The sequence below is a fragment of the Panthera tigris genome, chromosome B3 (genome assembly GCF_018350195.1).
Source record: "Panthera tigris isolate Pti1 chromosome B3, P.tigris_Pti1_mat1.1, whole genome shotgun sequence".
Taxonomy (NCBI): domain Eukaryota; kingdom Metazoa; phylum Chordata; class Mammalia; order Carnivora; family Felidae; genus Panthera; species Panthera tigris.
Genome location: NC_056665.1, coordinates 49,075,622 through 49,089,211, shown reverse-complemented (window position 1 = coordinate 49,089,211; position 13,590 = coordinate 49,075,622). Strand labels below are relative to the sequence as shown.

At 40.1% G+C, this 13,590-nt stretch overlaps 1 protein-coding gene across 4 annotated transcripts in view; it reads right to left on the bottom strand.

Moving 5' to 3' along the window:
• Positions 1 to 13,590, bottom strand: part of RAB27A (RAB27A, member RAS oncogene family) — a 74,638-nt gene that overhangs the window by 48,562 nt on the left and 12,486 nt on the right. For 2 of the 4 annotated variants that reach the window (XM_042988810.1, XM_007081864.3), the window contains exon 2: positions 9,313 to 9,427. The exons of 1 other annotated variant lie outside the window; for it this stretch is intronic. The gene's annotated coding sequence lies outside the window, so the exon portion shown is untranslated. Of the gene's footprint in view, positions 1 to 9,312; positions 9,428 to 10,002; positions 11,865 to 13,590 lie in introns of those variants that run through there. One more of the 4 variants, XM_042988809.1, reaches the window with a different exon arrangement.

The window sequence follows — 13,590 nt, the reverse complement described above, 5'->3', positions numbered from 1 at the left end:
TCAGGTTTTTGGAGGGGAAAGATGATGAGATTTGGATTAGGAAAGTTGCACCACAGAGAAATGCCAAAATCCCTCTCCATTCCCTATGGTCCCACATTTATGTCTGTCCTTGGTATAAAGGCAGAAGAACCAATGGTGAAAGGTCAAAAAAGAAGGCCAGGCCTGTACCCACCACAGGAGAGGGAACACATAAGACCAAGGATCACAGCAGGGATTCTCAGCCAAAGAAAATTACATGGAACATGATGGCCAGTCCCTGCTGTTCTGACAAAATTTTGTTTGCAGACATCATGCCCCTGTTGTATGGTACTTTATCTGGCAGGGAGTAAGGGAAATATCAGGGAAGACAGCTGGATGTCACTTTGCCTCCACCACTTTCTCTCCTTCGGGGAGCCATCATTAAGGCATCTGCTCTGTTTCAAAACTCAGACCTTGCCCATCATCATATACCACTCATCTGACTACATGTCGATGAAAACACACACTGGCCAGAAAAAAACACTTAATTTTCCTTCAGCTTCTTTCTCTTCCTGTCTCACTTGGCTTGCAATTATTACCGCTTTTACCGCTGATGTTGAGAAATGACATGCCAAAACCCTTCTCTAATTACTTAATGCCTGTGGGTTTTCAGATGAGAATTAGCGGAACTAAACCATATCCTCCATGTTTTTGTTCTCATTTGGAACAATATTGTATTGCTATAAATATGTGTGTGCACATCTCCTGATACATGCTAGCAAGAGTTTGTCTAGAAAAGTGTTTTTCAAACTTTTCCCTGCTATTTGTATGACAAGCTGGAGCAAATGCTCATGATCAAAGGCAACAGATTTGGGGGCTCCAGCAATGCCAGAATCTACTCACCCATCCTGGGGGAAGAGGGCTTCAAATATCTCAACCCATCTCAGCCAATTCAGGGCATATGAGAGAGGAAGCTCTGCTCTAGGGTAAACACCAAAAAGTCAAATTCCTGGGACTTGGGTATGTGCCTGCTCAAGAATACAAGATAATGCCAAATAATCGTCCAATGCAGTTGTTTTACACTCCCAACTTCACATCTTCACCAAGATCTGCTGTTTGTTGTAAGACTTTTCAAAATAGTAACATACTGTTATCTAAATTAGCATTTCTCTGACTGCAAATGTCGTTGAGCATATTTTTTAATTTGTTGGCCATTCAATTTCTTCTTCTGGAAACATATTTATGTCCTCTCCGTATTTTTCCTCTGGGTTATCTTCTTATGGACTTGCAAGAGTTCTTCACATATTCCAGATAGTAGTCCTTTGTCAGTTACAGATGTTGCAACTATCTTCTTCCTGTTCGTAGGTCATCTTTTCACTTTTTTAATGGCTCTTTAACTGGTCAAAAGAAATCCTTCTTTGCCTAAAGTGATAAAGATGTTCTTCTACATTATTTTCCTAAACATGTTACCTTTCACATTTAAGTCTGTAATCTGTTGAAAACATTTTAAGGTATATGTAGGGATCCAATTTCATTATTTTTCCCTGAAGGATATCTAATTGTCATAGTACCATTCACTGAAAAAAAAGAAAAAACTATCCTTTCCCTAGTGATTCACTCTATAAGGGCTTGTTTCTGGGCTCTTTTGTTCCTTGATCATTTTTACTATCCCTGGGCCAATGTCACAAGGCCTTAATCACTATGATTTCATTAAACAGGTATCCCTCAACTTACGATAGGGTTATGTCCTAATAAACCCCTTGCAAACTGAAAATATCTCAAATCACAAACACACTTAATACACCTCATCTACTGAACTTCAAAGCTTAGCCTAGGGGTGCCTGGGTGGCTCAGTCAGTTGGGTGTCCGACTTTGGCTCAGGTCATGATCTCACAGTTCATAGGTTCGAGCCCCGTATCGGGCTCTGTGCTGACAACTCAGAGCCTGGAGCCTGCTGTGGATCCTATGTCTCCCTCTCTCTCTCTGCCCCTCCCTCCCTCCCTCTCGCTCTCTCTCTCTCTCTCTCTATCAAAAATAAAATAAACATTTAAAAAATTAAATACAAAAAAAGTTTAGCCTAGCCTACCTTAAGCATGTTCAGAACACTTTCATTAGCCTACAATTGGGCAAAATCATCTAACACAAAGCCTAGACAAAGCCTAGTCTATAATAAAATGTTGAATATTTCATGTAATTGAATACTGTACTGAAAGTGAAAAACTGAGTGGTTATCTGGGTACAGAATGGTTTTAAGTGTATCAGTTGTTTACCCTTGTGAATGTGGCCAAGTGGGAGCTGAGGCTCACTCTGGCTACCCAGCATCAGAAGAGAGCTTCCTACCACATCCCTAGCCTAAGATCACAATTCAATATTTAAAGTGCAGTTCAACTGAATGTGTATCGCTTTCACATTATAAAGTCAAAACTCCTAAGTCCAAGCATCCTAAGTCAAGGATCATCTGTACAACTTAGTATCTGGGAGGTCCAGTCTCCTCCACCTTACTGTGGACATTCTTAACCTCTCACACTTTTATCTAAGTTCCTCAAAAACCCTATGAGAATTCCGATTGGTACTGCATGAAAAATCTATGGATCAAATTGAGAAGACTGACATATTCACAATATTGAACATACCTGTGCATGTACATTTTACTGTTCCCATTTATTTAGGCCTTCTTTGTTTTTAAAAATGCTATCAATAAATAAATTATCTTCATAAAGACTTTATAAATCTTCAGACTTATGGATACTTTATATTTTTGTCACTATTATGACATCTTTTAAAAATGTATATATCTTCTATATGTTCCAGTTAGGATGTCCCAAAGTATTTAATAGACAGTCCTGTCTTGATTCTAACATTTTACCATTAAGAATAACATTTTCTGGGGCACCTGGGTGGCTCAGTCAGTTAAGAATCCAACTCTTGATTTTGACTCAGGTCATGATCTCACGCTTCATGGGTTCCATCCCCACATCAGGCTCTGTGCTAACTGTAGGGAGCCTGCTTAGGATTCTCTCTCTCTTCTTCTCTCTCTGCCCTTTTCTCCCAGGTGCTGTTGCTCTTTCCCTCAAAATAAATAAATAAATAAATAATTACATTTGCTATAGATTTTTGGTAGATGCTTGATCAGGATAAGGAAGTTCTCCATCTATTCCTAGTTTTCTAAGAATAAGTATTACAAATGAGTATCAGTTTTATCAAGTTTGTTCTGGCATCTATTGGGAAAATTATGTAATGCTTCTTTCAATCTGGTGTTTATTTGTAATTATGCAAATTATGTAATGCTTCTTTTAAGCAAGTAATTGACAAGCTTTTGCATTTATTGTGACTTTGATCTTTCTAGTTGTTTTTTTTTTTTTCTTCTCTAACCTTCATGATTTTTAAATTTATACTCTCTACCCAGGTCATTCTCATCCTGGGAGGGGTACAGGAAAGGCCATAGTTCTCAGAGTCACTCATATTTATTTGAAAGAATAAAAAATGAAATATCTAGTAAGTACCAGGTATTTGAGGTGATTACCCAAAACTAATCTTCAAATGTAACACATAACATTTATATAAAGTTGCTCTTTTGAAGCTAAATAAAAAAAGTTTACTTAAGATGCAGTGTCTTAGAGGCAGAAGTAATTATTATAGAAAGTTTTTCAAGTGAAATAGTGTTTCACTCCCTACAGAAATATCAGAAAGTCATTAACTACCTTTCAAATTTTCTTTTCAAAACTATTATTGATTTTAAGCACTAGAGCTCAAGCTCCCCCATTATAACTCACCAATTAGAGGTATAACATTTCAAAAATAGGCATTTTAGAGAAATACAAAATGCTACTTATATACGTTCTATAACTCAACATTATCAGTCAGAGGGGTCAGGCCATGCCTCAAAACCGTGGTTCAGAATCTAAGTAAGACTAGCCCCAATGATGATATAGTACAAACAATGTGGAGACAGAGGGGAAAATATTGGCATTTCCTCTTGCTTAAAGCTGGGGTGGCTCAGTCGGTTGAGTGTTTAACTCTTAATTTTGGCTCAGGTCATGATCCCAGTGTCGTGGGATCAAGCCCCACATCGGGCTCCAGGCTGAGTATGGAGCCTGCTTGGGATATTCTCATTCATTCATTCTCTCTCTCTCTCTCTCTCTCTCTCTCTCTGACCCTCTCCCCCACTCACATTCTCTTACACTCACTCTTAAATTACAAAAAAAAATAAATAAATAAGGTGGGGTGAGCAAACCTGATTTTTTGCCAGGCTGCATCAAGAGGGTTTGTACCTCTAGAAAAGTCGGAGCAGGTTCTGTCTTTACAAATGAATAAAGAGTCCTATAATCCCTTAATAGGTGAGTACCCACTGCATGCTGTGCAAGGTGATAGAAATGCAAATAAGACAGATACAGCACTTGCCCTCAGAGAGTTTACCATCTAATAGAAGACAGGGACGACCGAAACAAGATGCTAAGTATGGTTATTACCTATCGTAGGCATAATGGAAGGATCCCATGAGATTAACACTTAACCCTGATATGGATCAGGTGGGTTAGGGAAGGTTTCTGAGAAGTAGATGAGGGGTTTGGGGACTTGGGATGCAGAAGTTCTCTAAGTACTGTGCAGTCCTAAACAGTACATATAAGGCTAGCATTCTCTGGGGAAGAGCACTCTAGTCCAATGGTGTAGAACAGGAGAGGAAAAAAAAAGCTGAAGGATCCATGGACCCCCATCCATACACTGCCCCCATCCTACCCCACTGCCCATATACACATACAACCCAGGAGGCTACAGTTAAAAAAAAAAAAAAAAGACAAGGTCCTTTCCAGATACTTGGAGAAATGACTGAAGATGAGTATCAAACAGGTTCCTCATCTTTCTTGCCTCGGGCTATGCTTGAGGCCCTACCCAAATCTGCCATCTCCCTCTGCTAGTAAATGAGTGATCATATCACTTTGAAACTACATTTCTAAATTCTACAAATTCTAAACTCTATTTAGGATGGCCTATGCAATTATCCTAACATCTCTTTCATTTAACTCCATGAAGTGCATCTATTTGACCAAGGATGTTAGACAAGGTATATCTAGAAATGAAAAGGGACACTTATGCAAAAGAAATAGAAATCAGCAAGCAACTCTGTAACAAAGCTCTAGAGTCTTATTTCTAATAAAAGCACATTAAATATCACAAAAAAATATAGTATTGGAGTCTATACCTGACTCTAAAGAGCTCCCAAGCCACTGCCAGCAGTGAACAAGTTTTACAACAGCATTAAAAAAAAAAAAGTGGGTTTTCATTTGGTGATTTCTACAAACCCTTAATCACTTTTAGTTTTTACACATTTTTAAGAACTATTAAAGACTAGACAAGGGCAAAATCTATTTTTTTTAAACAGAACATTTAAGTGTTTTAGAGAAAAATAAACTTGGCTCAACTGACAAATGTGAACGACAAAAATTACAAAGCACAGGAGGATATGGGGAAGGGTAGTACTACTTGGGTCAGGTATGGAAGTACTTCCCAAGAAACTCCACAAAATGTCCCTTACATATAACTGAAATTAAATGAAAAATGACATACATACCAACCCAAAAGGTGTTAATAATCTCAAAATTTGATAAGTAGAATGGCCTATGGCAACAATCAAAAGGTATACCAGAGAAGCTTGAAGTCACTGAGGAGGGAGAGCTGGTTCTGATGATTAAATTCAGGCAGCAGCCTATAAGCACCTCAGTTTAAACATCATGCATTTAATAAGCAAGCACTGAGAACATGCCATGTGCTCACCACTATGTGAAGGACTGAGAACATTGCTCTGGAAGAATAATAGTCTAAAAGAAGCACTCTGTGGAAATGAACAGTAAAACATTCAGTGAACAAGATGCAATGTTTCAGTGAAACAAGAACTGTAATAGAAATATGCACAGTATGCTGGGTAGGTGGGAGGGCTGGGGCAGAAAGGGCTAGAAGGAGAGCCCAGAATGCCTCGTGGGGGAATCGGGAAAACTTCGCAGAGCAGCATCCAAGCCAAGGACTAAAATTGGTACACAAAGGGACAAGTGACACAAGTGAAGGGACAAAAATCACACAGTTCACAGAAGGATGTGGTAAAGGACTTCACATGGCAAATAAGCATCACCCTTTAAAGATAACAGAAACTATCAACAAAATGATCATTGATGCCGATCTGAAAGGTGCAAATCACTGTTGATGGAATTAGCTAAGGGCTGTCTGGCATTCAAAGTACAAAACCAGACAAGGCCTACAGCCATGAAAGGGGAGCAAGTCCTGGGTGACAGACAGTCTGAGAGGATGGGAGTGGAGTAGAAGGCATTTGTACTTGCAGAGGTATAAGGAGAAGGGTATGGTGCACTTAGAGGACCTAAGTAAATGGATGGCTAGACCAGTGCATGGGGATTGGAGGAGGTGCCCAGACAGAGGTTACAAAGGTGGGACAGACTCTGCAACCCCCTAGGCCTGCCTGAAAGGAGTCTTCCATAACATAAAGAGTCTGTGTTATCATCTGGGCAATGGAAAGCCACTGAAGACTTTTGTGAAGGGGAGGAGCATGAGGTGTGTGCCTTAGAGAGATCTTTCGGACAGCCACGCAGAAACTGGGAATATACAACATAGGGTCAGGAAGGGATGGGAGAGGTAGGGATTTGACTTCTGTCAGTGACAGTGGGAATGAAGAGGCAAGGATTAATTCAAGATATATTTATGAAGTAGAAAAATCAGTTTCACTTCTCAATTGACTGGTATAGGAGTTAACCCAAACTTTTCCTTTGGTAACAGAATGAATGCTATAATCATTAACGAAAACAGGCAAAAACAATTTGAAATAACTAACGCTGAGCACTTTTCTAAGCCCTTTAAAATCCCGACTCATTTAATCCTCACAACAACCTTATGAGGGCTCTAATTTTCAGATGAGAAGACTGATACACAGAAAGGTTAAATAACTTCTCCAAGGTCACTCAACCAGTAAGCGGTGGAGCCAAGATTTGAACGCAGACACACTCTACTACATTGCAGAGGACCAATTAAATGTCCCTTAGACATGATGGACTTCCAGGGAGTTGTGTTTAATTGGCATTTGGAAAACAGAGTAAGGTTCCAAAGAAAAATCAGTGTTAACAAATGGATTTTAGAGTGATCAACAGAATTGATTTCCTAAGGCCATAAGAGAGAGAAGACGACTCTTGAGAATAGAGACCAAGAAGGACACTAGGAAGGAGATTTTTTTCAACAGTAGTCCATAGTCACCAAAGTACAGAGGTGCCAGCTTATAGAAATCTGGACTTCCTCCTTCTTGTGAAAGCAGGGATCCATCCAATCTAGCATTCATAGCTAAATGTTCCCTGCTCAGATTACATCAGAGAGAAGAGATGCCTAATAGAGTATGAAATGGGGAAAACCAAACAAACAAACAAAAATTGATGCACTCCGCTCTTGGAAGGATAAGCTGTATCTGTATTTCAGCAAAGTGACTCCTGCCTCCAGAGAACCAGCAGTGATGCAAACTCATCTCCTGAGCAGCACCCTGATCTCACTCATGTTCTCCCAACCCTCCAACCCTCAAGGAACCCACCACTGCTGAGAGGACAGGGCCCCAGCCATACCGCAGCAACACCAGGAGCACAGAAGCAAGCAGGAAGACGTCCTCTTGCAAAGACAGAACAAATGAATTAAGGCTTCTGCGAAAATCAGCTTTTGTTTTTAACGGGCTTTATGTGACTCATCAGCTATCAGGTATGCTATGCCTGGAGCTCTATCTATAAATCAACCCAGTTCAGAGGGAAGAGGAAAGGAATGAAAGCAAAAGTGAACAGATATCTCAGGAAGCTTTAATCCTAAACAGAGAAAACAGAAACAGAGGGAAGTGGCAAGCATCTCCTCTTTGAGCTCGCAGGTACTGAGGGTCTAGAGAGGGCAGAAGCTGGAACATCAGCAGAGTCAGCCCTGGGTTCTGGGACCTGCTAACACATGCACAGATCTTGGTTGCTATGGTGCCATCCTGCAGGCCGCAAGGTTTCATCAGCATTTTCTGCCACAGTTCCTGTCTTGTGGGCGCAGCAAGTGAAAAAGAAAAAAACTGTTGTTTGTATTCTAATGGCTTCTGGGTCACTCAATACTGGAAAGGACAAGGAGAAAGCAGTAAGAGACAGAAAGCAACCAAGATGGGGATAAACTCCTTTGGAATGTACTAAATCCAACCTGGATGTTCTATGGATAAGACGCCTCATGAATAAACTCTCCTCCCCAAGATATTTTTTTATTTTTTTGTATTTATAATCCAAGAATCTAGACAGAGAAAGTCAACTTTTAATCAAGGTTCTTTCCCACGGTGATGTGTGATCATAGGAGCTCTGGATTCACTGCTAGGAGAAAAGCTTGAACTTGCAGCAAAGAAAACAAAAGAAGGTGATGGTCAGCACCCTGGAGCGGAGGTGAGGAGACTGCCTTGATACCAATCAGCTGCATGACCTGCATGTCTGTATCCAGGTTCCTTCTTCACAGAAGGACACACAGAGCGAAGGCTACAAGATGAGACACAGGGAGACTTGGCCTTCAATAAGCCAAGGAGGGGCTTGGAACAGATTCTTCCTCACAGCCCTCAGAAGGAATGAACCCCTGCTGACACCTGGACCTGACAGAATAAAGGTCTGCTGTTGGAGCCACCCAGTTTGCAGTGCTTTGTGACAGCAGTCCTTGCAAACTAGTTCATATCCAGAAGTAGAGAGAACTGTGTAAGCAACTTCCCAGCAGACCTGTCCCCAGATCTTTCACTCCTGTATACTATCACTAAGCATCTCTAAAATATATGGACCTTTCCTTACATAACCACAATGCCACTGCCAAATCAAACAAAATTAACATTCGGGGGCAAATTTAATTTATAGAAGAAATATACCTTATACAAAAACACGTCCTTACATAAAGCTTTCCTCCATTAAAGCTATTAACAATATTAACAACAAAATCCCAATAAGCATGAATGTTTGTGAATAAAACCCTCAGAGGATGAGCAAGACTCTGGAAGCAAATTCAAGTCCTTAATCAGCTCCCTTATTCAATATATTAACTGAGAAAAAAACCTTTGTTACTTTATTGAAGCACAGAAAAGAAAGGAAAAATGCAGTCAGTATTCATACCCATTCTCTGGTAATGGAAAATGCAACTTTCAAACCACACCCCCAAAATTTAGCAGGTGTCTTGAAGTCTTCGGTTTAAAAAAAAAAAAGTTAATATGTGCAATGGTATTCTATGTCAAATTGCATATACTCTAAGTACAGGAAAATTGGCCTGGCAATTTTCAAAACCTCTCCAAAAAAAACCCAAAAAACAAAGATAAACACAAAACTATACCTGATGGAGTATAAATCGTTGGGTGTTCTTCTAAAACTTTAGAAATGCTGTTCCCAAACTTCAACAATTAGACAACTTCCAATTACATGTCCTCTTCAAAAAGATTACTTTTTGTCTATGTGATGTAAAGAGAAATATTAAAGTCAGAATCGTCTACTTATAAAAGTTTTTCAAAAGAATCTTTTGAAAAGCAGTCTGCTCCATCAACTTTCAAAATCAGGCATCTCTGTAAAAACCCACAATCCAGCTAATTAGTCTCAGCTGTTTGTCATATGGCCTGCAGACCAGTCAAGTGATTTTGCTCCTTTCAAGCTTACTAAAACCCAATTCCACTGGCCTTTCAGCAGAAGGCAGCTGTATTAACCTCTTCTAATGTAAGAAGACTAGTACGAACTCTGTTTTCTTCCAGTCAAAAGACTAGAACATTTGTTTTCTTGAGAAAGAATCTTTTAAAGTATTGCATTCTCCAGGCCCTTAAAAATTATACTAACACTGTTTCTTCACAAATTCAATGCCTGATCCAAACAAGCAACACAGGAGATCAAATCCAAGTGGCAGAAAGTATGGGGCTGGATGATTTACCAGCCTCCGGCTCTTGGCCTCCAGACTCATAAATAAAACTGTCTACTGAAGGGTCCACCCAGATTTCTTCTAGCATTTCAAATTCAACATGTCCTTCCTTCAACTTACCTCCTTTGCTCTTCTTTCCCAGACTCTGCTTTAGGCAGCCTTCTCTGACTGTGTCTTGAGTAACACAATCCCAACACCTACCCAGCCAGAAATCTGATGGTCCGAATTGACTCCTCCCTTCACTTCCCCTCCCACTTCCATCTGGCCACCAAGTCCCAGGGATCTTTCTTCATCCCACCTTTATTCCAAGTTTTTATTTTTTCTCATCCGGATGGCTATGATCAACCACTTACTTGGTTTTCTGGCCCCATTGATCCATCCTCCACACCACACCAAAATGATCTTTCCAAACTGCAAATGGGTAACCATCACTCTCCTCTATAAAACCTGTCAATGACTCTCCACAACCTCCACAATGGAGTCCCTACTTCTTAGACTTCTGCTTTCAGTATCACCTACAATTCCTGGTCCCCGACTCCAGCCACAAGAACTATTTATAATTCTCTAAAACCTGTGGTTTTCAAAATGTGAAATCAGTATCATCAGCATCACCTGGGACATGGTTAGAAATGCACATCCTTAGGCCCACCCCAGGCCTACTGAATCATAAATTGTCAGGATGGCCAGAGGGTCTGTGTTTTAACAAGCCCACCAAGTGATTCTAATACACATTAAACTGGGAGCCACTGCTCTAAACCATCCAAGCTTGGTTCATCAAGACATATAGCCCTTTGCCTCTTTGTGCCAGCAATGCTAAGTTAGATGCCTCTTCTCTGTGCTTATGGTTTCCTAGAGCTGGTCAACCCTGTATGGTGACATCCAATTTATTTTGTGTTGGTTGGTGAATATCTTGAAGACAAGAATTGTATCTTCTTTAGTTCACTCATCCCACAGTCACTTGCTGAGCATATACTTTCACTGGGTCAGATGCTGGGCATAAACTAATTAATCTATCCTTTGCCTCTAGGGGAAGCCACCCTCTCACTTTGGCAGCTTGATGTGTGACTGAAAACTCAACCTAGCCCATCTATAAAATCTTATCACCAACCTCAAGAACTGTGGGCAACTAAAAAAGCCTGAACATAACCAGTCTGACATCTCTCGTGGCAAATGGCATGGAATTTTTGGTTCACATCTGATATTGACTCAGATTTACAGACATGGTTTATTAAGGGAGAAAAGGTACATTTTCATGAAAACTTACTCCTCTATATTATCTTACAGCAACCTCTAGAATTCAGAGAATAATTTATTAAGGTAATGTACCAAGACTTTTAAATCCCAGATTAAAACTCATTAGAATTAACTTATCCTAACTACAGTAGGAGTTGAGTAAAGTTTCATATTAGCACTTCTCAACCTTCAGAATGCATAGGACTCTCCTAGAGATTTTGTGAAAATGCTAATTTTGATTCAGTAAGTTTGGGTAGGGCCCATGACTCTCCCTAACAAGCACCCAGGTGATGCCCAGGTAATACTGATGGTTCTAGTCCCAGAAATACACTTTGAGTATCAAGTAAAGCTTCCATTTTTTATAGAACTATTGATCTTCCCATTAGAGCAACACAAACTTTTTTTACCTCCTCTACAGTGAAAGCTTTCTGAAATGACTTTGACATCAGGATAAAGATGGCACACTAAACACACACCTTAGTTCTGCTACCTCCCCAAATCTCATTAACATAACGATAAAAAGCTGGGTTTTATTCTTTTAGACACAAACAAAGACAAAGTGAGTGGAAAGAACAGTTACAAAATGGGGAAGCTAGAAAGTAAATGGATAAGAGGTAACTGAACAGCAGACCTGGGAAAGGTGGCCCCTTATCTGCCACTAGGGAAAGCCAAAAAGGAACTCATCACAGATTCTGTAGAAACACTCCCGGAGGTAAAGGGAGGGTAAAGTTAAGGCTAAAAACAGTGGAAGTCTACTTAGGTCCTAATCCTCTAAATACTGATATACCTCCACCCCTGCCTACATACTGGAACTTCCAGAATGCAGGCATTCTCCACAGGCAGGTGGTTCAAATGTTCTTCTCTGGAGAATCTGCCCAGCCCCGGAGGGAAGGCCTAAAGATAAAGACAACAAGCCCAGGACATACTGATCTGACTAAAACTATTTCGTAACTGTTGAGAGGAGGGACGGAAATGGCGTACATGTGTGGTAGAGGCAGGCGTGTGTGGTAGAGGGAGGTGGGGAAATGAGTTAACATTCTCTTCTTCCATGGTAAAGTGTCTAGGCATAGGCATTTAAATAATGCCTAAAACTGAAAACTGACCACAGAAATATCAGTATGTCATTTAGAGACAAGGGATGTAACTACCAGCAAGAGTCATCTTACTAAAAAGAATTGAAAGCAGTCATCTCTGGGGAGCAGGAAATGAGCTGGCGGGGGTGGGGAGGAACTGATGTTTTTTTTTGTAACAGGCCCATAGCACTATTTCCATGTATAACCTTGATAAAATTTAAAAAAATTAATTAATACAAAATACAGTAGTACACCGACCCCATCCATGGTTTTGTTTTCCAGGGCTTCAGGAATGTGGGGTCTGTAATGGCCCAGAAGCAGATGATCCCTAATGATTCGTCAGTAGGCCAATAGTTGCCAAATGCTACATCACAAAGCCTATGTCATTCACTTCACTGCATCTCATTGTATAGGCATTTTATCATCTCAAATCATCACAAGAAGGATGAGTGCAGCACAATAAGATATCTTGAGAGAGAGACACCATGTTCACATAACTTCTATTCAGTATATTGTTATAATTGTTCTATTTTATTATTACTTATTGTTGTTAATCTCTTACTGTACCTAATTTATAAATTAAACTTTATCACAGGTATATATGTATAGGAAAAAACATAGTATATATAGGGTTTAGTACTATCCACGGTTTCAGCCATCCATGGGGGGTCTTAGAACATATTCCCCACAGATAAGGGGGGGGAACTACTATAAAATGTAATGTCCATGCTTTAATTTTTTTCTTAGATAATTCAGGACATCACAATAAACACCACTGACTTGTGCTATCTCCTCAGCATCTAGGACCTACAATGAAGCAGGATGTTGAGGATCTGGGCTCTGGAGACTTTGAATCTCAGCTTTACCACTCACTGGCTGTGTGACCTCTCTGTGCCTCAGTTTCCTCATCTGTGGAACAGATAATAATGGGATTATTTTGCAAAAACTGAATTATGTGATACCTATAAGCGCTTAAACTAGTGTTCAGCACATAGTGCTCAATAATAGCTATTTTTAAGGTATGTTTTCCCCTGTAATAAATGCCTCCTAACCACTGCATTGATTTCATCTTTTACTCATTTATACTTCATTCTCCTTGCTCCCACCTTCAGCTAGATGTCCCTCACCATAGTAATCCCTGTGCCTTTCTAGAATAACCCCTTCTCCTTCCAGTGTTCAGTTTCTAATTGACAAGGCACCTGGAAACCAAATAATCAAGCTTATTAAAACTGCATGTAAAATGGAGGAAACTGGGCGCCCAGAAATGTCCTGAAAACCTCTCTGTGAGGCAGATCGGCAAGTTTCAATATGAGGCATCTGTCTGACCCCTCAGAACCCTTTGGGCTTACTTCCTAACTATCAACTGTGGGTCAGTGCACTGGGTGACACTCAGGGTAACCAA